The sequence below is a fragment of the Ovis canadensis genome, chromosome 1 (assembly GCF_042477335.2).
Source record: "Ovis canadensis isolate MfBH-ARS-UI-01 breed Bighorn chromosome 1, ARS-UI_OviCan_v2, whole genome shotgun sequence".
Taxonomy (NCBI): Eukaryota; Metazoa; Chordata; class Mammalia; order Artiodactyla; family Bovidae; genus Ovis; species Ovis canadensis.
This window is the reverse complement of record NC_091245.1, coordinates 47,250,624-47,277,746: the sequence shown is the minus strand read 5'-3', so window position 1 is coordinate 47,277,746 and position 27,123 is coordinate 47,250,624. Positions and strand designations below refer to the sequence as shown.

The 27,123-nt window shown below is 39.9% G+C and overlaps 1 protein-coding gene across 15 annotated transcripts in view; it reads left to right on the top strand.

Moving 5' to 3' along the window:
- PTGER3 (prostaglandin E receptor 3) overlaps positions 1-27,123 on the top strand; it is a 291,735-nt gene that overhangs the window by 195,987 nt on the left and 68,625 nt on the right. The window lies entirely within an intron of this gene.

Genomic DNA, 27,123 nt, shown 5'->3' with positions numbered 1-27,123 from the left:
GAGGTCATATAGTTAGTGCTCCAAAATACTTATTCATAGATTGATTATACAGAAATAAGTTGCTGACCTATTCAACATTGCTCAGGCCTATTTTGGATTTGCTTTACCCACTTGTGTGATATTTCATAGCAAAGATTTTGTTGATTTGTTGCAATCCCACTTTTAAATGCAACTTCAAATGCTCTTGTCTAAGACTCACAGAACATGGCTCTTTTACTCAGGTCTCCAAATTATATAAAGCATTTGCTAAGCATTGTTAGGACCTTTTGGGATCTCCCCTGATGATCTTACATTGGAATAATTTTGCAATCTTCCCTTCTTTAAGCTATGAGTAAGATTGCAAGAAAGACTATGCTATTTTTATGATTGTTGTTGTTAGAGAAAAAGAATGTTATGCAAGTCTGCAAGCTCTAAAACAAGCAAAATGGATCAAGAACACACTTCCAGCCTTGGAGAGCGTCTGATCTAAAACCACAAATGGATATAACATGGCACTGACTTTCGTTCCTCTAGCAGTCACAGACATCATTCGATGTCAACATATTTTAAAACTGAAAGAGTTTTTTTTCTTTTTTTAATTTTTTTTTTTTTAATGGCCCCACCACTAGGCATGCAGGATTGAATGTGGATCCCCTGCAGTGAAAGCACGGAGTCCTATAGCCACTGGACTGCCAGGGATGATTCACTTTTGTCAGTTAGAGTGAGAGAGAAAGAAAAAATCTCTATAAAAGGTAGCAATGAAGGAGGGAGGAAAGGAGCAGGACTAGTTAAGCTTTTAAAATTCATTGAAATGTTTCTGGCTGCTTTATCAATATTTATTAATAACTGTGAGTCTAAGGTTGACATCTCTAGTAACAGGTCAAAGTGTTAGTCGTTCAGTTGTGTCTGACTCTTCTGACCCCAGGGACTGTAGCCCACTAGGCTCCACTATCCATGGGATTCTCTAGGCAAGAATACTGGAGTGGGTAGCCATTCCCTTCTCTAAGAGATCTTCCTGACCCAGGGATCAAACCCAGGTCTTCTGCATTGCAGTCAGATTCTTTATCATCTGAACCACCAGGGAAGCCCAATGAATATGTTTATATCAAATGGGAATACATGAAATGCATAGCAAAATCAGATAGAAATAATTTTGGATTATTGTTCCTTCATTCTTTCATTAAGTGATTGTTAGTTGAGTGCCTGTGTGATGAATGATAGTCCACACCTGTTAGAAACTCATGGTCTAAGGTCAGAAATAGAAAAAGATGGAGTGGGCTAAGTGGGGTACCACAGTGCCATTGCCAGCTAAACAAGAATTCTCGAGTGTCACCTAATCCAACCTGGTAAAAAGTGAATTGTGGAAGCCCCTCCTGGAGAAGATAAAGGGGAGCTTTGCAAGATGAGTAGAACTCATTGCCTCAAAGAAGCAGGTTCCAGAGAGGATAGCTTGTATTTGAAGAAAGTAATAGGGCTTGAGTTTGAACTTTGTCTTAAGATGAGTGATTGAAAGATTATGACTAGGAACACAATAAAGCCATTTTCTTTTGTAGCAACATGGAGATCAGGTCAGGGAAGGCCATGTGTGAGAAGGAGAGCTGGCTGTTACAGTAAGAAAAGAGAGGATGGATATTTAAGTGATAAAATTGGTAAAATGGCATAAATAGCTAGGAAATGATGAGATGGACTCTGGCAGGTAATTAGATGACAGTGTCATTTAGCAAGATAATAAGGAGTTTGAAAAGGATGGCACTCAAGGTGAATGGTAACGTGAAATATTTGTGTGACAGTTGTTTTCATGTCTACTTCTTTCAGCTATTTTGTAGAGGTTAGAAGATTGATCAGGGGATCATTTCAAATCTCAAGTCTACAACTTATTGGGTTTCTGATCATAAGAAAACTGTTTATCCTCTATAAGCCTCAGTGTTCTCATTGGTAAGATGATAGTAAGAATGCCCATGTTAAGGGGTTGTCATTGGTAAGGGTTAAAAGAGAAAACGCACACAGAGTGCCTTCAAGAGAGTTAAAGAATAACAATGCCAGTTATCATTACCACTTTTGCCATTGTCCACTGAATGCTCACTGAATTCAGGGTCTACATTTGTTTCCTTCAACTTTGTGCCCCTAAGGGCCTTCCCTCGTGGTCTATACGTAATTTTCCATCAGGAAATAATTGTTGAATTGAGCTGAAATGGTGGATGAAGCCACCAACAAGGGATTAATCTCCAAAACATGCAAACAGTTCATGCAGCTCAATATCAAAATAAGAAAGAAAAAAAAAATAACCCAATCAAAAAAATGGGCAGAAGATCTAAACAGACATTTCTTCAAAGAAGACATACAGATGGCCAGAAAGCACATGAAAAGCTGTTCAACATCACTAATTATTAAAGAAATGCAAATCAAAACTACAATGAGGTGTTACCTCACATAAGTCAGAATCGCCATCATCCAAAAATCTATAAACAATAAATGCTGAAGTGGGTGTGGAGAAAAGGGACCCCTCCTACACTGCACATGGGAATATAAATTGGTATGGCCACTATGGAAAACAGTGTGGAGGGTCCTTAAGAAACTAAAAATAGAACTATCATAGGACCCAGCAATCCCACTCCTGGGCATATACCCAGAGAAAACCATAAGGTGAAAAGACGCATGCACCCCAGTGCTCACTACCGCACTATTTACAGCAGCCGGAACACGGAAGCAACTTAAATGTCCAACAACAGAGAAATGGATAAAGAAAATGTGGTACACATATACAGTGGAATATACTCAGCCATAAAAAGAGTGAAATAATCCCCTTTGCTGCAACACAGATGGACCTAGAGATTGTCATATTGAATGAAGTAAGTCAGAAAGACAAATATCATATGATATTGCTTAAATGTGGAATCTTAAAAAAGATACAAATCTTAAAAAAAAAACATGGTATGAACTTATTTACAAAACAGAAGTAGAGTCATGGATGTAGAGAAAAAACTTACGGTTACCAGGGGCTTAGAGGGGAAGGGATAAATTGGGAGATTGGTATTGACATATGCACACTGCTATATGTCAAATAGATAACTAATAAGAACCTACTGTATAATACAGGGAACTCTACTCAATACTCTGTGATGGCCTAAAAGGGAAAAGAATCTTAGGAAAAAAGAGAGTGAATATATGTGAGTATAACTGATTGACTCAGCAGTACACCTGAAACTACACAACGTTATAACTATACGCCAGTAAAATTATAAAGTAAATTTATAAATAAAGAAAGAAATTTATAAATTTATAAATAAAGAAAAAATAAAGAAACAAACAAAAAAGAAATAGTGGAACATGAAAATACCAAACGAAGCTTCTTAAAGAGATGGAGAAGGATTCCTGATTGCCTGATGTATAGCTATTTCAGGTAAATAAGTCCCACAGTAAAGGCCAAGAGTGACATTGGATATGAAGGACAGGAAAACGGCAATGGTACTACTAATGAAGTAAAATGGAAGGTGGCTCCTAGCAGTAAAGAAAGCAAACTGACCCAAGGGAAAGGACCTCAGCAGGAGTCCTTGCAGACACATGGGGCTTTCAAGAGGAGTTAATGATCTCACATTTTCCTTCTTAACTCAAGTTTCTACCAAGATATCACATCAGAAATCATTTACCATATTACTTCAGGAAGAAAACCATGGGGCGGGGCGGGGGGGGGGGGGGGGACAACCATAGGGCATAAACCTTATGCAAAGACTTCTCTACTGGCGGAGAATAGAAACCTATTCTGAACGCTGATACATTGTTCAGCTGGCATCATAATTCTTGTTTTATTTTTCTTTCAGTAATTTAATTTTTTCTGAACGTGTGCCATGTTAATCTTTATATATAAATAAAAAAATTAAAATAATTGCTTTTGCATCGTCAAACTAAACTTGTCCAGCAGAGGAATAAAATAACTATATTCATTATTAACTGAACACAAATAAAGTATAAATCAACAAGATGGAGCACAACCTTAAGTGGAAATTCTCTTGGTGAACTGGATTTAGATTTTGGGGAGGTTAAGATACAAAAGGGTGATTTAGCATAGATCTAGCTAGAATAGGTCAGCAGCATATAAATTACACTAAGGTGACATGAAAAGAAGGGAAAGCTTCTTTAACACCAGATAAAGTCAGCAGCTCTCAAGCATTGTATCTTCTAAGAAACCTTCCAAGCTCTTGCAGTGCATGGCGACCCCCTCTAACCCGGGGCAGCTGCAAATTGTATGCACGTTGTTCACAGCACAAGGGTGCCAGGGAGAAGAGAGGGAAGGATCCTTAGTGAAGTAAAGAAAGATTTTTTCCTCCTTTGCACAGGTGCATGGACAACTAACAGCCCTGCTATGTCTCATGTTCCACATTGTCTTTCCATTAAAAAAAAAAAAGTTCCCAAATACACAAGTCAAGGTCTAGTTTCTCATTATAGAATAGCTCACATCTCTTTCCCAGCCTCTCAGATGAATTTAAAAGCCTGGGAGGATGAATGGAATATGAGGATCGATGTAGGTACATTTGCCATTCCTGAGCTTTCCTACCCCTCCCTGTGGTTCTGTCTAGCATCTATTATTCATCCTTTAAATTGTGGATTTTCAGAGGCTTTGAATCTGCCTGAGACGGTAAAAGATCATCTCCTGGTACCTTTCATGCCCACCAGATGTCTCAGGCAATACAATCACGCCTGCTGCTTTTCTCTGCTCCATCAGCAGGCTTGTTGGAGCTGTTCTCTGTCTCACAAAATATTCAGTTTGGAGAAAGGCCAGGGTACTGCTAGCCAGAGTACATGGTATAGCTCTGCTGATTTTCAAAGTGTCAACACCGGCAACTTTGCATGCTTTGATTACCACCAAGAGGAAAGAGAAATGGAGACAGTGTTGCTGCTTCATTGCTTTCCAGGCAGGATTAAACCCCCATGAAAATGTCTTTTCCCATCCTTTTTTTTTTTTTTTTTAAGTTCCTCAGAGAGTTCTAAATAGAATATTATATCCAAACATAATGGAAGAAAGAAAATATTTCTCTGCTCTTATACATACTCATTGGAGAAGGCAATGGCACCCCACTCCAGTACTCTTGCCTGGAAAATCCCATGGACGGAGCAGCCTGGTGGGCTGCAGTCCATGGGGTCGCTAAGAGTCAGACACGACTGAACAACTTCACTTTCACTTTTCACTTTCATGCATTGGAGAAGGAAATGGCAACCCACTCTAGTGTTCTTGCCTAGAGAATCCCAGGGACGGGGGAGCCTGATGGGCTGCCATCTATGGGGTTGCACAGAGTCGGACACTACTGAAGCGACTTAGCAGCAGCAGCGTACATACTCATCTATAGTTTGTGTTTGAATGTGAGTGTTGGCATATTAGGAAACATAGCATAACCACCCAGCTAGAAAATGATGGCTGATGAAAATCAGACAGCTCACATGTAAAACTGATTTTTTAAATCTGCTTTACTTTCTCTAAAGCATCATAGAGAAGGCATCAAGGAGCTGGAAAATTTAAAACAGAGAGAAATTCACTGGAAAATGGGCTTCCCTTGTGGCTCAGCTGGCAAAGAATCCATCTGCAATACAGAAGACCTGGGTTCGATCCCTGGGTTGGGAAGATCCCCTGGAGAAGAGAAAGGCTACCTACTCCAGTATTCAGGCCTGGAGAATTCCATGGACTGTATAGTCCATGGGGTCACAAATGACAGCGATTTTCACTTTCACTGGAAAATGAGTATCAAGAGCAATAAACAAATCTCACATAGAGGACCTAGAACTGAACTGAAAGGAAGCCAGCCGTAGCTACTTCCCCAGCATAAGAAATATCAGAAAGCATGGATTTAGAAATGTGAGACTCCTCTTCCCCTCGTCTACCCCATCAGCAAAGAAAAACAAAAGATGCTTCTTCAGTTCAGTTCAGTTGCTCAGTCATGTCTGACTCTTTGTGACCCCATGAACCACAGCACGCCAGGCATCCCTGTCCATCACCAACTCCCGGAGTTCACCCAAACTCATGTCCATTGAGTCAGTGATGCCATCCAGATATCTCATCCTCAGTCGTCCCCTTCTCCTCCTGCCCCTCATCCCTCCCAGCATCTGAGTCTTTTCCAATGAGTCATCTCTTTGCATGAGGTGGCCAAAGTACTGGAGCTTCATCTTTAGCATCAGTCCTTCCAAAGAACACCCAGGACTGATCTCCTTTAGAATGGACTGGTTGGATCTCCTCTCAAGAGTCTTCTCCAACACCACAGTTCAAAAGCATCAATTCTTCGGCGCTCGGCTTTCTTCACAGTCCAACTCTCACATCCATACATGACCACTGGAAAAACCATAGCGTTGACTAGACGGACGATGTTTCTTGGCAAGGACAAAATATCCATTTGGTTTGAAAGAACTATAATAATTATGACCCACTACATGCGGAATGATCAGCAAAAGGGCTTGGAGGTCAAAGCCAACTGTCACCTGAAGCTTTCGCAAATAGACATCTATACCAAGTCATATGTGAAAAACTAGGAAGAAATATATTTAATAATTTTCCACTTTTAGATTGCACTGCTCTGTAGAATTCTAAGGGAAAGGAAGAAAGATCTGAAGTTTTGTTAGGGTTTACATAAACGCCCTTTCCCCATTCCAGGTATTCTTAAGCTCTTAGCACTAGCATTTCAGGGGGCATTTAACACCATGCTGCAAGCCTTCTGTTTGCACCCAGTGGCAAAACTGTATGCTACTTTCCTAAGACTTTTGGATTCTTCGTTATCTGTCCAAAACTATCTTCTTAGTCTCATCTGCAGGACCCTCATTCTCACACCCCTATGCTCCAGCTTTCTCCAGTGTTAAAGCATGCTTCCTCTTCCTTCTCAGTAGTAAGAGGTGTTTAAGAACTTGGACTCTGAGGTTAGACAAACCAGGATCCAAGGGCCAGCTCTCCCATATACCCAGAGTGTGACCTTGTGAAGTCATTTCAGTGATTAATGAATTAATAAATTCAGCAATATTTATTGAGCTTGTAATGTGTGCCAGGCTTTGTCTTGCACATTGGGAGTAGAGTTTGTTTTTTTTTTTTTAAGTGCAAAAATTCTTGCCCTCAAGAGGCATTTATTCTAGTTGGGGGAGACTAGTTGGGAGAAAATGTGTGATATACATCATGACAAAAAACAAAGCTAGGTTAGGACACAGAGTGCCACAGGCATGGAGGGGAGAGAGGATTGGGTTTTCCACAGGCTGGTCAAGGAAGGCTTTTCTGATAGGATGGCACTGAGCAAAAACCTGAATGATGAAGGGAGTGATGCTTGCAGATATCTGGGAGATGGCATTCCAGGCAAAGGGATGAGCAAAGAGCATTCCTATTGTATTTGGCAAGCAGCCAAGAAGGGGAAAGATGGTGTTGGGTGTTGGATCCAAGAGTGGTAGGAAATTGTATCACAGAAGAGTGAGAGCAAAATTATGTAGGATCTTGAATCTATGCTAGGAATCTTGGGTTTTAACCCAAGTGAGATGGGAATCTGTTGGAAAGTTTGTTCACAATGCTGACATTATCTAATGTGCGTTTTTAAAAGCTCACAGAGAGACTGAGTATAAAGCAACGGCAGAAGCAGAGAGACCAGTTAAAAAGCTTCTGCAGAAGTTTGAGAGAGGGACATGAGTAGCTTTGACTGGAATGGTAGTGGAGGAGGTGATGCTCTCTGGTAGGATGATTCCAGTGTCCTCTTTGGATATTACTCACCACTGTTATCATATCAAACGAAGTTGCTGTTATCATTACATGAGGATCAGTAGCATAAAGTGCTTAGGGTATTTTGGCATCTAGGAAATGGTTAACAAAAAGACAGTGTTATTTTTACTATCAGGCTCAGCAGAAATGTCACCTCTTTGAAGTCTCCCTTATCACTTATTTCCACCCACCCTCATCACCAGCACAATCTTTCTCTTCTTGCATTGCGTGTTGTACATACCATTGCAAGAGAATTACTAGAGCATGCACCCTCATATTTTTGCTTTGCTTTCTCAGCTAGAATGCAATTGTGAAGAAGAGGGTTGTTGTTTAGTTGCTAAGTCATGTCTTACTCTTTTGTGACGCTATGGATTGTAACCCACCAGGCTCCTCTGTCCATGGGATTTCCCTGGCAAGAATACTGGAGTGGGTTGCCATTTCCTTCTCTAGGGTAATCATCCCCACCCAGGGATCGAACCCACATCTCCTGCAGTGCAGGCAGATTCTTTACCACTGAGCCACTAGGGAAGCCTCACCCTCACCTGTACCTCCACTTAATTATTTGGACCAGTCATATCATTTAATGTGTATTATTTAGCCTATATTATTTTGCATACAAAATTATTAAAATTTTTGCATTTATATCTTGATTCCAACTAGATCATAAAGTTTCATCAAACAGGCATTGTATCTTTTATTCTTCATATGTCTCAGAGTACTATGTACATTCATGGGTCAATTATTATTCTGTTTCATTAAAAGAAAAGCTTAGTAAGTAAAGACACAGAATAACAAGAATGATTTGATAGAAAGTATATGACATTTTTTTGATGTCCTGAGTGAGTGATGTTAGAATATAATTATTATTGCTTCAGAAAAGCACAAGCCAGAGAAATTTTAAAATGCTTTTAGAGTCACAGGGACAATAGCAGGGCATTTAAGCACTCAAGACTCATCATAAAAACTAAGCTGTTTCCTTGTTAAAGGCACTAATAGAAAGTCCGACTCTAGAACCAGATAGATTTGGACTCTGGTGTTTTCAAGGAAAATGACATTGAAAAAGTTAGACAAAATGATGAAAAATACATAGAATTAAATGGGATGTCTTTGGACTATCTAGAAGATTTGTAGTCAAAGACAGTAAGAATATAACAAATAGAGATCTCCCTCAAGTTTCTATCAACAGTAACTTAGATATTTGATGGCACTTTTGTAGGTAGTAAGGCATAGAAATATCTCACCTAGCAAATTGTAAGCAAAATTCTAGAAAGAGATATAGCTGCTGCGGGGAGAGGGAGCCAGATCTCTGTAAGGAGACAGAAGCATTAGATATATATAACTTGAATTTGAAGGACACAGGTGATGAGACCATTCCCAGTTGGGGAGTGTATTAGCTTTTTATCACCAGAATCTTAGCAACTTACAACCACACAAATTTATTACCTCACCATTCCTGTGGAGGAACCTGGGTGTGGGTTAGCTGGATCTTCTGCTTAGGGTCTCCTCAGACTGAAATCAAGATGTCATCCAGGGCTGCGATCTCATCTGAGGCTTGAGCAGCACTGCTGCCTGGCCTCTTCCAAAGCCAGCAGGAGGGGCCCTCTTTGCTTCTTATCTCTCTTTTTTTAATTTTATTTATTTATTTTAATTGGAGGCTAATTACTTTACAATATTGTAGTGGTTTTTGCCATACATTGACATGAATCAGCCATGGGATGGGTGTACATGTGTTCCCCATCCTGAACCCCCCTCCCACCTCCCTCCCCATCCCATCCCTCAGGGTCATCCCAGTGCACCAGCCCTGAGTGCCCTGTCTCATGCATTGAACTTGGACTGGCAATCTATTTCACACATGGTAATATACATTCTTATCTCTTTTAAGGCTCACCTGATTAGATCAGGCCCACTCGGAAAACTTTTTCCCATTTGATTAACTCAAATTCATTACCACTGGAAATGTATTACATCTGGGAAATTCCTTTTGCCATATAACACAGCACTCACAGACGTGATGGACCATCTTATTCACAAAGTTCTACCTACACTCAAGGAGAGAGGATTATACAAGTCACAAATACCAGAGGGGGGGCAAAAATCTTGGAGGTTATTTCAGAAGATTGTTTACCTACAAGAGTAGGGACCAAAGGAAATAGGGCTCATCGCGTCCCAAAGGCATTGCTGATAAAGGTCCAATCATGTCTGGTTAGTAATTTTTGTTTTGCATGTTTGTGTGTGTTTAACTGGCATATAATTGTGTTACCATACTGTGTTAATTTCTGCTGTACAGTGAAATGAATCAGTCATTAATATACATAAATTCCCTCCCTTGTGAATCTCCTCCCCCTGCCTCATCCCACCCCTCTAGGTCATCACAGAGCAATGAGCTCAGCTTCCTGTGCTTTATAGCAGGTTCCCACCATCTACTGTACACGTAGCAGTTCTGAGTTTTAAGAAACCTTCACATGCTAGGCAACTCCAAGAATTACTTAGAAAAATAACATCAAAATTATATGGAATGATGTAATAGTGCCTTTATCTTTCAATGATGGTATAATTTAGTATTATGCATAAAAAATCAAAATATAAAAATCAGTGTTAAAATATTTGCATTTAACAATCTGTGCTTATTTTGAATTTTAATTATTTGTGTTATTTATAAAAATTAGGCTTATTAGAATAACAAGCCAACTTTGCAGTTTCAAGTTAAAATAAGTATTGAGTCATTGCTTTAGACCTGTAATTTCAGTTTGAAATCTTACTTGGAACATTTAGGAGAGTTTAATGTTCACCAGATCTGTAAATTTAATTTATTTGATTTCTAAGAATTACTTAAGTTCTTAGGAAGTGTGTTAAGTCATGTGATTAAGGTACTTAAAAAAGGAAATAAAAATATATGACATTAATAAATGTGGCTAAATGTTCAAGGAATTTAATTAGATTGTAAAGTCTTCCTTCAAAATAATTATAAACTTATTAGATTTATGGATAGATTAATAAAATTTATAAACATATAAGCTTAAGAAAAACAAGGGTTTCGAGTGAATTGAATACTAATTTTGCACCATGATAACCTTTAGTAGTTCTTTTCTGGGCATAAAAATTGCCCTTGAATCATAAAAATATTCATTTCTATTAAGTTTCAACTCTACTATTTTGTATGACCTTTGTCAAGTCACTTGACTTGTCTTAGCTTCAGTTTCTCATTAGCAACATGGAGTCATCATGTTAACATGCAGGGTGGTCCTAAGGAGTAAATGAGATACTTTGCACAAAGCGCTTGACACATTTAGAACCTTAATAATAAAAAGCTTAAAAAAATTCATTTCTTTTACTAAGCATAAGGGCAGAAGCTTTGTTTATATTCCATCTGGCCACCAACAGTTTAAGCTTCAATCCTCCATATACTTTCTCCAGTTCAGTTCAGTTGTTCAGTTGTGTCTGACTCTTTGTGACCCCATGGACAGCAGCACCAGGCTTCCCTGTCCTTCACCAGCCCAGAGCTTGCTCAAAATAATGTCCATTGAGTTGGTGATGGCCTCCAACAAGCATATTCTGTCATCCCCTTCTCCTCCTGCCTTCAATCTTGTCCAGCATCAGGGTCTTTTTCAGTGAGTAGGTTCTTCACCTCAGGTGGCCAAAGTAGTGGAGTTTCAGCTTCAGCAACAGTCCTTCCAATGAATGTGTAGGACTGATTCCTTTAGGATGGATTGGTTGGATCTCCTTGCAGTCCAAGGGACTCTCAAGGGTCTTTACCAATATCACAGTTCAAAAGCATCAATTCTTTGGCACTCAGCTTTCTTTATGGTCCAGCTCTCATACCCATACATGACTACTGGAGAAACCATAGCTTTGACTATATGGACCTTTGTTGGCAAAGTAATGTCTCTGCTTTTTAATATACTATCTAGGTTGCTCATAGTTTTTCTTCCAAGGAGCAAGTGTCTTTTAATTTCATGGCTGCAGTCACCATCAGAAGTGATTTTGCAGCCCAAGAAAATAAAGTCTCACTGTTTTCATTGTTTCCCAGTCTATTTGTCATGAAGTGATGGGACCAGATGCCATGATCTTCGTTTTCTGAATGTTGAGCTTTAAGCCAACTTTTTCACTCTCCTCTTTCACTTTCATCAAGAGGCTTTTTTAGTTCCTCTTCACTTTCTGCCATAAAGGTGGTGTCATCTGCATATATGAGGTGATTGATATTTCTCCTGGCAATCTTGGTTCCAGCTTGTGCTTCTTCCAGCCCAGCGTTTCTCATGATGGACTCTGCACAGAAGTTAAATAAGCAGGGTGACAATATACAGCCTTGACGTACTCCTTTTCCTATTTAGAACCAGTCTGGTGTTCCATGTCCAATTCTAATGTTGCTTCCTGACCTGCATATAGGTTTCTCAAGAGGCAGGTCAGGTGCTCTGATATTCCCATCTCTTTCAGAATTTTCCACAGTTTCTTGTGATCCACACAGTCAAAAGCTTTGGCATAGTCAATAAAGCAGAAATAGATGGTTTTCTGGAACTCTCTTGCTTTTTCCATGATCCAGCAGATGTTGGTAATTTGATCTCTGGTTCCTCTGCCTTTTCTAAAATCAGCTTGAACATCTGGAACTTCATAGTTCACATATTGCTGAAGCCTGGCTTGGAGAATTTTGAGCATTATTTTGCTGGCGTGTGAGATGAGTGCAATTGTGTGGTAGTTTGAATATTCCTTGGCATTGTCTTTCTTTGGGATTGAAATGAAAACTGACTTTTTCCAGTCCTGTGGCCACTGCTGAGTTTTCCAAATTTGCTGGCGTATTGAGTGGAGCACTTTCACAGCATCATCTTTTAGGATTTGAAATAGCTCAACTGGAATTTCATCATCTCCCCTAGCTTTGTTCATGGTGATGCTTCCTTCCTAAGGCCCACTTGACTTTGCAGTCCAGGATGTCTGGCTCTAGGTGAGTGATCACATCATCATGGTTTTCTGGGTAATTAAGATCTTTTCTGTATAGTTCTATGTATTCTTGCCACCTTGTCTTAATGTCTTCTGCCTCTGTTAGGTCCACACCTTTTCTGTCCTTTATTGTGCCCACCTTTGCATGAAATGTCCCCTTGGTACCTCTAATTTTCTTGAAGAGATCTCTAATCTTTCCCATTCTACTATTTTCCTCTATTTCTTTGCATTGATCACTGAGGAAGGCTTTCTTATCTCTCCTTGATATTCTTTGGAACTCTGCTTTCAAATGGGTATATTTTTCCTTTTCTCCTTTGCCTTTAACTCCTCTTCTTTTCTCAGCTTTTTGTAAGGCCTTCTCAGACAACCATTTTGCCTTTTTGCATTTCTTTTTCTTGGGGATGGTCTTGATCCCTGCCTCCTGTGCAGTGTCATAAATCTCGTCCATAGTTCTTCAGGCACTCTGTCTATCATATCTAATCCCTTGTATCTATTTGTTACTTCCATATAATTGTATGGAAGTTCAATTCCATATAATTGTATTTATACAATTATACAGTTGTATATAATTATACAAATATATATACACAATATATACAATTATACACAATATAAACAGTTACATATATATACAACATATACAATGTATATACAGTTCCATGTAATTGTATTTATACTTCCATAAATACTTACAATTCCGTATAATTGTAATGGATTTGATTTAGGTCATACCTGAATGGTCTAGTGGTTTTCCCTACTTTCATCAATTTAAGTCTGAATTTTGCTATAGGAGTTCATGATCTGAGCCACAGTTTGCTCCCGGTCTTGTTTTTGCTGACTATACAGAGCTTCTCACTCTTTGGCTGCAAAGAATATAATCAATCTGATTTTGGTATTGACTATCAGGTGATATCCATGAGTAGAGTCATCTCTTGTGTTGTTGGAAGAAGGTGTTTGCTATGACAAGTTCATCCTCTTGCCAAAACTCTGTTAGCCTTTTCCCTGCTTCGATTTGTACTCCAAGGCCAAACTTGCTTGGTAATCCAAGTATCTCTTAACTTCCTATACTTTTGCATTCCAGTCCCCTGTGATGAAAAGGACATCTTTTTTTTTTTGGTGTTAATTCTAGAAGGTCTTGTATGTCTACATAGAACCATTCAACTACAGCTTCTTCAACTTTAGTGGTTGGGGCAATAGACTGGATTACTCTGATATTGAATGGTTTGCCTCAGAAACTAACAGAGATTATCGTCATTTTTGAGATATGCTTTCTTAGCTAGCAATTAGTTTGTTACCTTTCAAGGCACAAAGGATGCTTAAAGGGTTAATTTTAATGCCCTGAGGAGGTTGACCACTCACATTAGATCTTCCCCAGAAAGTAGCTGCAAGGCATACATGTTCAGTGGACTCTTTTTGATCCTATGGACCGTAGTCCACCAAGCTTCTCAGTCCATGGGATTCTCCAGGCAAGAATAGTTTAGTGGGCTGCCATTGCCCTCCTCCAGGGGATCTTCCCAACCCAAGGATCAAACTTGCATGTCTTAGGTCTCCTGCATTGGTTGGCAGATTCTTTACCACTAGCACCACCTGGGCTTTCCTGGGTGCCCAGCGGTAAAGAATGCATTTGCAATGCAAGAGCTGCAGGGGAGGTGAGTTTGCGGACAGAGGAGCCTAGCAGGCTACAGTCCATAGCCTCGCAAAAAGTCAGACATGACTGAAGTGGCTTAGCACGCATGCGTGCCACCTGGGAAACCCAGCTGCAGAGAAGTATCAGCAAACCAACGTCCCATTTCAGGCTCCAAGGACTTTATGCAGCCAGTGTTTCTGTGCCAATATCCAGGGCCAAATGACTGGAATGAGATTTAAAACACCAGGGGTAAGGAGAAGTTAGTATTCCCTCTAGACCAATAGTCGCACGGTGAAATGTCACTATATTTGTGTCAGAAGGAACAGAGGAATGCAGTCCTGTCTGGGCAAAGTGCACGCAGAAAACCCAGAGGAGAGCAGACCCAATCCTCCACATGACTTGAGTGTACTATGGTTAGTATAGACAATCCACTTTTCTCTGAGTGTTTATATTAACATTTGAAAAATGAAAACATAGTTTTGAAGAAAGAAGTGTAAAATGAATTCTTTTGAGCACTTACACAGTTTTTTAAATGTGTCTAACCTCTTGAAAAACTGCAGTGATTTTTGATGGTAATTCTGAAGGGACGCAAACACAAATATAAAACAGTATGTGAGAAAATAGAGACAGAGATGGAAACGAGGAATAGAAGAGAGTGTGTGTATCTCAGAGAAAACAGAGGGACAGATTCCCAGAGAAGCTGTGAAACAAGACCTAGATACAAAGACAAACAAGACATGAGACTGAACACCAAGAGACCGAACGCTGAAACCTAATGGGACAAAAAGTAAGGGAAGACTCTGAAGAAAAGATATTTTGTGGATGAAAAATTAATCAATTAATCTATGGAAAAAAGATGGAAAATTTTGTTCAAGCCCAATTGAGCGTTATAACCCAAAAACAGAGTCTCAGAAATCTCCAGAAACTGATCTGCCCATTAGATATCATAGCAGAGTCATACAGTGTTTTGAAACAGAGAACTGGACATATTACATGACATATTACTGACATTTGATACAATCCAGGTCCCCATGTACAACAGGAGTAGTAGGTCATGGGTCGCTGTGGCCCCTTACAAAATTAAGCAGGAAGGTTATCACCTCAGGAGTCATCTTGTGATGCTGGGAGAATGTTGCTGTTTGTGGTTGAGCCGGTATTTCCGCCAATGGGGATGCATAAGGCACAGTAGAGGGGAGAGAGGACGCCAAAGGGCAGAGAAAATTTTTTTACATCCGTATTTTCCTTGACTTGCCTTAGAATTTCATCAATATGTAATTTTCAAGGATCTGAAGAAGCCGCTGGAGGACCAGGTTGCAGGGGCGGGGGGGATGAAAGGAAAGGAAGACACCACCGGGCAACATTCAATTAAGTCAATATTTATTTTGTGCCCACCAGGAACATAGCAACCTTCTGGAACTAAGGTGGAAATGAATTTAATTCTCTCCTGTTCTGAGGGGTGGGTAAGTTCAAGTCTGTGGAGCCGCCTGGGGCTGAGGCGTGAGTACGTGCAAATCCACAGTGCACGCTGCTTCCGTCTGGCTGGCCTGCAATTCTCTGCCTCCAGGGCTGCCCTACAACCCTCTCTTCCGCCGACTTCATGGTGGAAAAACAAATATCTAAAGAGAGACAAAGATGAAACCATTATAAAAGTTTATTTTTGAACTCGTAATATCAGGTCTAAAATAAGTGTTACTTAATAGTGACACCATATTTCTTACTTAAATATAAAAAATTGAAATCTAGATATTGAAAAATAAAGAATGTTTAAATGTTTTAAAAACACTGAACCAGAGACAGTTTTCATTAGGCTCCCCTCTAAACACACACAATGTGCTGACATATATGATACTGTGGCGTATTCTTAAAACAAATCTCTCTTTCCTTTAAAAAAATTCAGTCAAGAAATATTTCTTAGGAATGTTGGAGTACACAAACACATATCTGATCAAAATGTCTCTGAAGGCCCTACAGAAAGGAAAATGTAGTTTTGTTACATGACTCATGGTGTCCATAAGACAAAAATAAAGCAGAGGTTTAGAAGAAACAACTATTCCTGGCAGTCTGGCAGTGGGATCTACAAAACAGACTTCCAAGGGAAGGACACCACCCTCAAAACTCATTACACTTTACTAGGGAATCCACACACCCATTCAAACCAACTCATCTGATAAACAAATCTAAAAGAAAGAATATGCATGGCAAAATAACTTAGGGGAATCCTAACTTACCTGTATTCTTACATTTTCCTACATCACAGCCAGACCCCTGAGATTGTTGCAGAGTGAAAAATAGAAGATGCTTAAAATAAAGGGCTATTTGTGTTGTGTAAAAGAGAGAACTTTTGAAGTTTAAGAAACTATGCCACTGGAGGATGAGGGTAGAGAGAGCAACTTTGAGGAACTTGGGAAGAGGGCGCAAGGTCTCCCAGACTACAAAGAAGAAAAGGTCAAAGTGAGGACATCACATAGAACTAGGGCTGAGTAATCCTTGGGCACCTTAATGTCTCCAAGTCGCTACTCTTGCCGTTTATAAAAAATGAGATAAAAGTAGCACTAAATTCATAAGGTACTGTAAGTTGTGAGGATTAAGTGGATATAAAGCTCAGTGCCTGCAATAAACATTGGTGCACATGTATCTTTTTGAATTATGGTCTTCTCACGGTATATGGCCAGTAGTGGGATTGCTAATCCATCTGATAATTCTATTTTTAGGTTTTTAATGAACCTTCATGCTGTTCTCCATAGTGACTATACCAATTTACATTCCCACCAACAGTGCAAGAAAGTTCCATTTTCTCCGCACCCTCTTCGGCATTTATTTTTTGTAGATTTTTTGATGATGGCCATTCTGACCATTGGAGGGAGGCTTAAGAGGGAGGGGATACATGTATACATACAACTGATTCACTTAATTGTACAGCAGAAACTAACACAACCTTGTAAAGGAATTATACTCCAATTTTTAAAAATTCAAAAATAAAAATAAAGTTCAGTTCCTGGAACATAAATGTTTAATAATGGTTGTTACTTTTAGTCAGTTTGAAAAATAAATCTATGAGAGTGATACACAAAGCTTCTAGCCATTGCACAAACACAACCATTGCAAAGAGGGAAATATCATTGGTTATGCATATTATTTACCTGATAAAAATAAATTATTTATAGTTCTTCAAGAGATTTACCACTACCCTTTGCAGGAAAAATATAAGCATATGTTCAAGAAAAACACCAACCATCTCCCACAACCTTGCCAACATGGAGCCACTCAGATCAACATGTCTAACATACTTCCAATCCACGAGGAAGAATAATAGAAAAAAAATTCAAAGTACTTAATACACCAATGGCTTTTACAAAATCAACTACCACCCTTATCCTCTTTTAGTCCTCCCTTCCTTCAGTACTATCACATCTGAGGCTAAAGATATTTATAATTCTCTGGTGACTAACCATAACAAACTTTTGACAAGCAGGCTGGTAAACTTGATAAAAGTATCTTACTATGACAGATATACTTCTCAAATGGAATGTGGGAGGGGAGAGGACACTTCAATTTTTGATAAGCTAAAATAGTACCTTGAAAATGGAATGACCCTACATAGGGATTTAACAGGAGAGCTAATTTCAGGTCAAATACACCTCCAGCTATGAGGCAAGCAGGTTTGTATCTGCATTCGATTTCTCATTAGAAATCTTAGCATGATCTTTGGGTCTCCTCGTTCTTGCACTCTTCTATCCTGACCAAATCATTTGGAACTAATCACTGGTCTCAAATGAGTTGCCCAATAGTCCACGATGGAAGAAAAAAAAATAATCATGAAACATTTCCTGAGCCTTTGCTATAAACCCAGTAGCAAGGACACAGAGATGGACAGAGTCCTTGCTATCAGCCCCATCTCAAAACCACAGCCTTCCCCAGCCTCTAACACGGTCACTTAGGCCTGCCCACCACCTGAGCCACTTTCTGTGGCTCCAGCCACCTCCAAATATGGCTTGCCATTTTTGCCTTCCTGCGTGGCTACAGAGCAGCTATGATTCAAGATTTCTGAGCTTGTGAGGGTTAGCCTTCTCCAGAAAGAAGAAGCTCAAACAGGAGTTTCCCCCAATGATTCTGTTTTGCAAAATAAGGCTTTACTGTTTTCAGTTCTTGTTCTAGAAGTCCTCATGTTTCTCTAGACCATTCTTAGGAGTCTGCCTAATGGACAATCCTGTTTCCCTGGGGATAGAAGTTGTTATTCAGAGTGCAATCTTAGGGGCTGATGTTCTGTGACCTACAGACAGACTTCCCTGTGGACACCCTTAGGGATTTCTAAAGTCCACTTACCCGTTACCTTGTGCCCAACTCCAGGGAACTGAGCTGCAAAAAGTTAAACCATCTAAACCCTAAGGACAGATCTCTGGCAGCTAGTACTCACTGAATAAAGGAACAAAACATTCAGTCATTCATTCACTGAGTACTTAATAAGTGCATGCTGTGTCAGACAAAATGTTAAATCCTGAAGCTGTGGAGATAGGGGAAGTCATGGAGCACATAGTCTCAAAAGGAAAACAAAGAGGAAGCAAATAATTATAAGTGATACAGTAGAAATATTCAAAAACCTAATGGGAACACTGAGAGAGACAGGCAAGTTTTGGCTATGAAAGCTAGGACGGGTGTCACAGAGGAGGTGATATTGGAGAGGAGCTGAAAAATGAGATGGGGGGATACTAGATGGACAAAATAGCCAGTCAGTGAAGGGCAGTGAGTGCAAGTACAGAAAGTCCCCTACATACCAATCTTCAAGTTGCAAACTTTCAAAGATGTGAACGCGCATCTGATTCCAGCAAGGGATCAGAAGCTGTGTCGTTAACGTCAGGGATGAGTGAAATTGCAGCTGACCCTCCATCTCCTCTTGCTGATGGTCCCTCAGCTCTATCATCTCCCACCTTTTCTTCCTCTTCCAGTCAGTAACTCTTCTTGTCCTTTGATTCAGTGTCAGCCCCTGTATGCCAGCTGTTGTACTGTATGTACTTTTCAAGGTACAGTACTGTAAGATTAAAAATGTCTATTTTTTGTTTTTATGTATTATGTGTGTGAAAAGTGTTAAAAGCCTGTTACGGTACAGTAATACACAGCCAGTCGTCTAGGGGTACCTAGACTAACTCTGTTGGCTGTGCTGTGCTCAGTTGCTGTCATGTACAAGCAATTAAACTTACAAATGCACTCTGAGAAGAGAGCACCTTCATTTGTAGGGGACCTGCTGTACATACATTTCAGGCAGAGGGAACAGCATATGCAAAGGCCCAAGATAAAAAATAGTGTGGTGTATCCATGGCACAGTAACCTTCTAATATTTTGCTTAGGAGTTTGTCCATTTTTTTAGAGGCCCAAAATGGCAAATGGAATTAATCTTGAAGGCCTGCTGCCTCTTGCCCGTCTTTGTGTTCAGTATGTGCCCAGTCATTCGGTCATGTCCAACTCTGTGACCCCATGGACAGTAGCCCGCTAGGCTCCTCTATCCATGGAATTTTTCAGGCAAGAATATTGGAGCATGTTGCCTTTTCCTACCCCAGTGGAATCTTCTCAACCCAGGGATGGAACCTGCGTCTCTTGTGTCTCCTGAATTGGCAGGCAGATTCTTTACCGTGGAGCCACCTGGGAAGCGCCAGTATTCAAACAATCTACTACACATGAGAAACACAAGACTGACACGCATGGTGCCTATTTGCAGTCTAAGCACAGACCATCTTGAGCCACTGAAGAGTGTTGTTACTCTGGAGAATAATGTGTCTAAATGTATCCTTCTTGCCACCCCAGTTGGGAAAGCTTCTTTAGGATCTAGCCTGGCCTCAGGAGCATATCCTGGGACCATGAAAGATGCTCTATCTTTCCAGCCACTTACATCATTACATGTAAGTAGTCCATAGGGTCTGAATTACGATACCCACCCTTGAGGAGAAAGTATAAACTTAAGGGGAGGGAATGAGAACAAATAAGTATGAAGAGTTTAATAAATGCCATTAACGGTACATTCTTAAAACATAAAGAAGAAAGAACAGCAAGATCTCCCTGATGGAAAGAAAACTTCATTGAATGGATTATAAAAGATACTTGCCTGACAAGTGGCAGTCTGAGAGGTGGAGAAGGGTATTTGCACATGAGGAATCATCTGAGCTCACAGCATGTGATGTGTGAGAGTCAGCAGCCTATTCAGTGAACAGCAAAACGGTTTGGTATTTCCAGAGTTGTGAAGGACCAGGGCCAGGGGCAGACATACAGCAACAAGGGCAGTCTGGGTAATTGTGCAGTGCCTTCTATAAGAGCTGTTTCTTAGACACACCTGAGGAGGTAAGGGGGAAAACCTTCTAAGTCAGAGAAACTAGGAAGAAAGCCAGTGAGACATTCAGAACAAAGAAATCAAGCCAGAAATTAGGGCTAATAAGAGCATCGACTCTCTGTCCTCCTGCCTGGGTGAAATACAGAAGTCCAGGCTTGAGTCCAGGTGCTTTCACAAACAGTCCTGACCCTGTGTCTGTGGGAACACCTCCAGCACCTCCAATCTGACCGAACTGCCAGTGCCCTCTAGTGGTGGCTCACTTGATGGCTAGATGACACAAACCATCCAGTTCTTCACCCAAGTACCTGTCATGTGCTGGCTTCCATGACAGCTGCTGGAGCCACAGGTCTTTAAGACACTGATTTCAGGCTCACATTTTAGGGTGTGAGACACTGAAATGAACACATCCAAACAATAGTGTGTGAAAGTAAAAGTGTCAGTCGCTCAGTCAGGTCCAACTGTTTGTAACCCCATGGACTGTAGCCTGCTAGGCTTCTCTCTCCATAAAATTTTCCAGGCAAGAATACTGCAGTGGGTTGCCATTCCCTTCTCCAGGGGATCTTCCTGACCCAAGGATCGAACACAAGTCTCCCACATTGCAGGCAGATTCTTAATTGTCTGAGTGGTCAATGCAAAAAATAAAAAATAAAATGCAATCAGAGATAGTCATAAGACAAAGAGTTTGTATAGAAAAGGGGAGCTAATAATGCAGAGTCAATTCACCCTGAGGATAGTTGGCAATAAATCTTAATTTGTAGGAGATGTCACACTTTGCTGCTTCAATTCTGGCAATGTTCTGAAGTCGCTAATTATATTGAGCTATTCCAGGTCACATATTGCACAAAGATGAACGTGGGAAAGTACTTGTTTCATTTATAACTGAGGCGGAAAAAAACCCTCCAGATAAATAAATCCATGGCAATCAAATGTAACTGTAGCTCATGCTAGGTAATAAGTGTAACTTTGCAGATAGATATGCTTTATAACTGCCCAAGGGGAATACTTGAATCTTTTTAAATAATCATTCCCCAAAGGATCTGTTTTTCAAAGTATTTTTACATCTTGAGTTAATGTTCAGTGGAACACTTCAGTATATTTTCCCATTTTATATTTTATAATGTCAACACGTGAATCAACTTTGCACCTTGTTGATGTTCTTCAAAACTTTATCTCCAGCCCAGCTGACATTCCTATGTTTATTTTTCTGTATCACTTAAGGCCACACATCTCTCTATTTATACCAGAGGACACCAGCATCAGGTTTGACTTCTCTTTTCTCAACTAAGCTTCCATTAATTCCTCTTGATATTACATCTTATATGCTTCTCAAATCTGTCTACTTCTCTCTGACCTCCCTGCCTCTACTGATGTGCAAGTCTCCCAAATGGTCCTCTGGACATCTTTCTTTTTTTAGTGCATTTTTTAAAGGGGTCAATCTAACACATATTATTCTCCCGCTGGAAGTCATTAACTACCATCCCTTTAAGTGAAAGTTCAGTAAAAAGTACCTAAAATTGCTTGTAAAGTCCTTCCTGATCTGTCCTCTGCTAAGCTCTCTTGCCTCAATTTCATTCTTTCCTTTATGCCTCAAACACTCCATTCCTTTTCTAGAACATTCTCTTTTTAACTGGAGAGCTTTTATTATTACATCAAGCTACATCTTGGATATTTTATTTGAATCATTCCTGGACCTTCTAAGTCCAGCTTTCAGTTCCTCCCCTGTTCCATTTGTGCCTTGGAGTTCACCATTACACTGTATGGAAATCATCTGTTTTCTTTAGTCCAACAGTGTGAACACAGGAATTATTTAATATCATATCTATATTGTATATGATTCACATTTCTAGAATGAACTAATGACATCTGATCTGCTCTCTGCCAAATGGTATACAGACTCCCCTCTGGGAGGACCCTAGGTGCCCAGCTATGCCGATGACCTGGGAGATAGGTCTATCCAACACTGGATGCAGTGTCAGAAAACTTATTTGAATGTAGATTTAAGTCATGATCTCCAAACAGCTTATCAGTAATCCAACTTCCTTTAAAAGAATCTTCAACTGTAAGAAAGGGTAAAAAGGGGGGCTATTTTTGGCTCCTGAAAGTCCCAATATTTCAGATAACCTCTTTTCTTAGAAGGTTAAATTTTACTTCTTACCAAACTCACCCTGGCCAATATCTAGATTCTCAGATCCAAGGGGCTTTCACCAATTTCATTCACTTATTCTCCTTCATCTATTTCTCACTGGTTAAGCACCTATGAAGTGCAAGATACTGGAAATACTAGTTGAGTATGATGTCATTCCCCACACCACCTCCACACTCAATCTATTCAGGGCTAAGAGGAATGAAGAAAACAAACATGTAATCTTGTGATACAGATTCCCTCCAAGCTCATTGAAAACTTTAACTTAAGGAAATAATTCCAGAAGGTATAAAAAATGTTAAGAAATGAAACATTTTTTCTTTATATTTGAAATAAAATAAGCTTTAAGAGCAATAAATATAAAATGAACAGCAGATACCACAAGAGGAAATTTTTTTGCTTATAAAACTGTAAAGATTCTTATTGTATTAGTTCATTAGTCAGTGCTATTTGCATTAGTTACCTTTTAACTGAATTCTATCCATAACTGAGAAGCAAATAGTCTGGCAAAGTCCACACAGTTTTTTCAAAGACATATAGCCAAAATATGGCCAAAGCTATAAAAGACTGTTATTCACAGGTTGTTTGCAACCACATAGACTGTAGCCCCCAGGCTCCCCTGTCCCTGGAATTTTCCAGGCAAGAATACTAGAGTGGATTGGCATTTCCTACTCCAGGGGATCTTCTCAACCCAGGGACTGAAGCCATATCTTACATCTCCTGCATTGGCAGGCATATATTTTACCACTGTGCCACCCTGGGAAGCCCAGTCAACATGGATAGCTTGTGACAATTACTCAAATAAGCATGCCATTGGTGGGCCTGGTGATGCTGTTACCAGAGGAGTAGAAATGTATTCTAAAGGATTTTTGTCTTTTTTTTTTTTTATGCTCTAGGAATTGTTTATTAGGCCACAAACCCCCTCAATAAATTTTAATGAGTAGAAATAACAAAAGATTTGAAACGAGTAAGAAGTTTTTTGAACAAAATGATTCTGCAGTTTTCATAAGCCAAGAACTCTTCAAAATACATCTCCGAGGCATTGCATAAATATTTAGAGCCTGGTTGAATTCCTTGCTATTCCTTTAACACGCTTCAGTGTATGTATATCTGATACCTTTGTTGTTCTTTCTGAATGAAATAGCCTCCAGCCACAGGTGCCCGTCAAACTCAAATATCATCGCTTCTATGAAGCATCACACAGGGATCAACAGAAATCTCTCCGGCTGAATTAATTCCTCCCCACTCTGAATGCCCACAGCATTTTGTGATTTGCCGTTCAAATTGCACTTATTGTGCTATATTATCCTTACTGGTAGATATATCTCTGTTCCCTAAAAGACTGTGACCACAGGACCCAACAGTACCTGATACATCTTAAAGCCTCCATATAGACAGGTTTAATGTTTGAATCATCCTATTTTTTCTCCATTTCTCTGTGTCACGATAATACCAAGTTCATCCAGTTTTGGCTAACTTCATGATGTACAGTGTTAAAAAGTTCTAATCTGACAATTGAGATATAGATTATTCTCAATTAGTCACAAATCTATCTTGGAAAAAAGCATGGAGTTGTAGTTTTAAGAGATTTTGTGGTTTGGGGCAATCGACTTACCTGCATGGCTTCAGTTTCTTCATCGAGAAAATGAGGACTAAATAATCTGTACATTCCATCTTCTCCTAGTCTATGAACCAATGTCCTTTCCTGGATTCATGTAAAATTAATGGTCTAGATTTAATTTTTTAGTGCTGGGTCTTTGTTGCTTTCTCCAGTTGTGGTGAGCAGAGCCCAGGCCTCTCAATGTGGTGGCTTCTCTTGCTGCGGAGCACAGGCTCTAGGCATACAAGCTTCCATAGTTGCAGCATGCGGGTCCGAGGGCATGCAGTCTTCAGTAGTTGTGGTTTGCAGGCCTAGTTGCTCCATGGCACGTGGGATCTTCTCAGACCAGAGATCGAACCGGCAGACCCTGCATTGTCAGACAGATTCTTATTCACTCTGCCACCAGGGAAATCCTAGGTTTTGTTTTGTTTTAATTTTGTTTCCTGTTCCTCTGCTCTGTTTTTTCTTGGAAAAAAAAATCAAATTGAAATTCTTTACAGTTTACTATGATGTCATTAGAGCTCTGAAAGTCACAGATACAGACTCAATCCCTTACTCTAACACTGACTAAACTAACCGGATAATCTGGCCAATTTCAGCTTGACTAAGCTTCAGTTTCCTCATGTGTGAAATGAGAATAATAGTGATAGTGGTGGTTTCATAGAGTTGTGCATAATCTTCTTCTGCATTTCTTATGACTCTCTGCAGTTGCAAGTTGTATAGGGATGCAAAGGTCTTAGTAACACAAATATGCTCACTCACAAATTAATTAGGGGAAAAAGTGGAAGCAATGACAGATTTTATTTTCTTGGGCTCCAAAATCACTTTGGACAGTGACTACAACCACTAAATGAAAAGATGCTTCCTCCTTGGAAGAGAAGCTATGACCAAACTAGACCCTGTCCTAGAAAGCAGAGACATCATTTTGTCAACAAAAGTCCACATAGTCAAATCTATGGTTTTTCCAGTAGTCATGTATGGATGTGAGAGTCGGACTATAAAGAAAGTTGAGTGCCAAAGAACTGATGCTTTCAAATTGTGATGCTGGAGAAGGCTTGAGAGTCCCTTGGACTGCAAGAAGATCAAACCAATCAATCCTAAAGGAAATCAGCCCTTAATAATAACTGAAAGGACTGATGGTTGGGCTGAAGCTCCAATACTTTGGCTACCTGATGCCAAGAGCCAACTCATTGGAAAAGACTCTGATGCTGGGGAAGATTGAAGGCAAAAGGACATGGGAGTGGCAAAGAATGAGATGGTTAGATAGCATCATCAACTCAATGGATATGAATTGGAACAAACTCCCGGAGACAGAGAAGCCTGGCATGCTGCAGGTTGTAAAAAGTTGGATATGACTTAGAAACTGAACAACAACTATTTTCTCCCATTCTATAAAATGTAATCTATTTCTTGCTGATTGCCAGATATCATAAACATCTGATAATACAGTGCAAATATAGTACCAAGTACTGCACCAGTACCATTTGTAATACAGCCATGAAAAATTACCTGAAGAAGAAAGAACTAATAAAAATATAGCAGACTAGGTACATCAAAATTGCTGGATAGAATATGGGAATAAATACATAAATCTCTACGATATTTATCACAAAATGCAACTATATTTATGATCATACGGCAAGAAGTTTCTAAAGGGTGTTATTAGGTACTGTGATGCAGTCTTTAAATGCTCAAACTTAATTATTTAACTCCTTTCTTTTACTAAGAAGTATTTATGGAAGCTATGAGCAAAAGGCAGAGAAGGCAATGGCACCCCACTCCAGTACTCTTGCCTGGAAAATCCCATGGACGGAGCAGCCTGGTGGGCTGCAGTCCATGGGGTCACTGGGAGTTGGACACGACTCAATGACTTCACTTTCACTTTTCACTTTCGTGCATTGGAGAAGGGAATGGCAACCCACTCCAGTGTTCTTGCCTGGAGAATCCCAGGGACGGCAGAGCCTGGTAGGTTGCCGTCTATGGGGTCGCACAGAGTCGGACACGACTGAAGCAACTTAGCAGCAGCAGCAACATGAGCAAAAGGATGAACTTCATCATGAAAATAGGAGTGCCTACCCAGTGGGCATCGTAGGGCTGGCCAGGGACAGTGAGAGGCAGCAAAGATGATCTTCACCTAGCTCTCAGCTCTGCCTCTGGCCAACTCTAGAGGTTACCTTTATTAGCCAAGTGAGAAAGCAATGGAGAAAAACACGAAGACTCATGGTCTGTGTATGTTTGACATCCAGCAATTTATTACAATTTCAACCTAAGCTGTATTGTGCTTAGCCACTCAGTTGTATCTGACTCTTTGAGACCCCATGGACTGTAGCCTACCAGGCTCCTCTGTCCTTGGGGATTCTCCAGGCAAGAATACTAGAGTGGGTTGCTATGACCTTCTCTAGGTGATCTTCTCAACCCAGGCATCAAACCCAGGTCTCCTGTATTGCAGGCAGATTCTTTACCAACTGAGCCAAAACCTAAGCATCTCTATTCAAATATGAAAAACAAACTGATAATTTCAAAACTTCAGTAGAACTTTGGTAAATGTTCATTTAATTTATTTCTCTTACATTTTGTAATAACGGTAAATTTATTAACTTTCTATGCTATTAATATTACAAAGTTTCACTGCTGATAAAGCAAAAGTTGGCCAAGTCTGCTTAGGTAGTCAGAGATCAGCTGGCTCCCTTACTCTAACTGCCCCTTTTTTATCACCAGTAATCTTAAATACTTGATATCTTCATTCTAATTCTCATTATAATCTTTTCAGGATAGATTTTGTTGCCTCCAGTTTACAGATAAGAAATTTGAGGCGAAA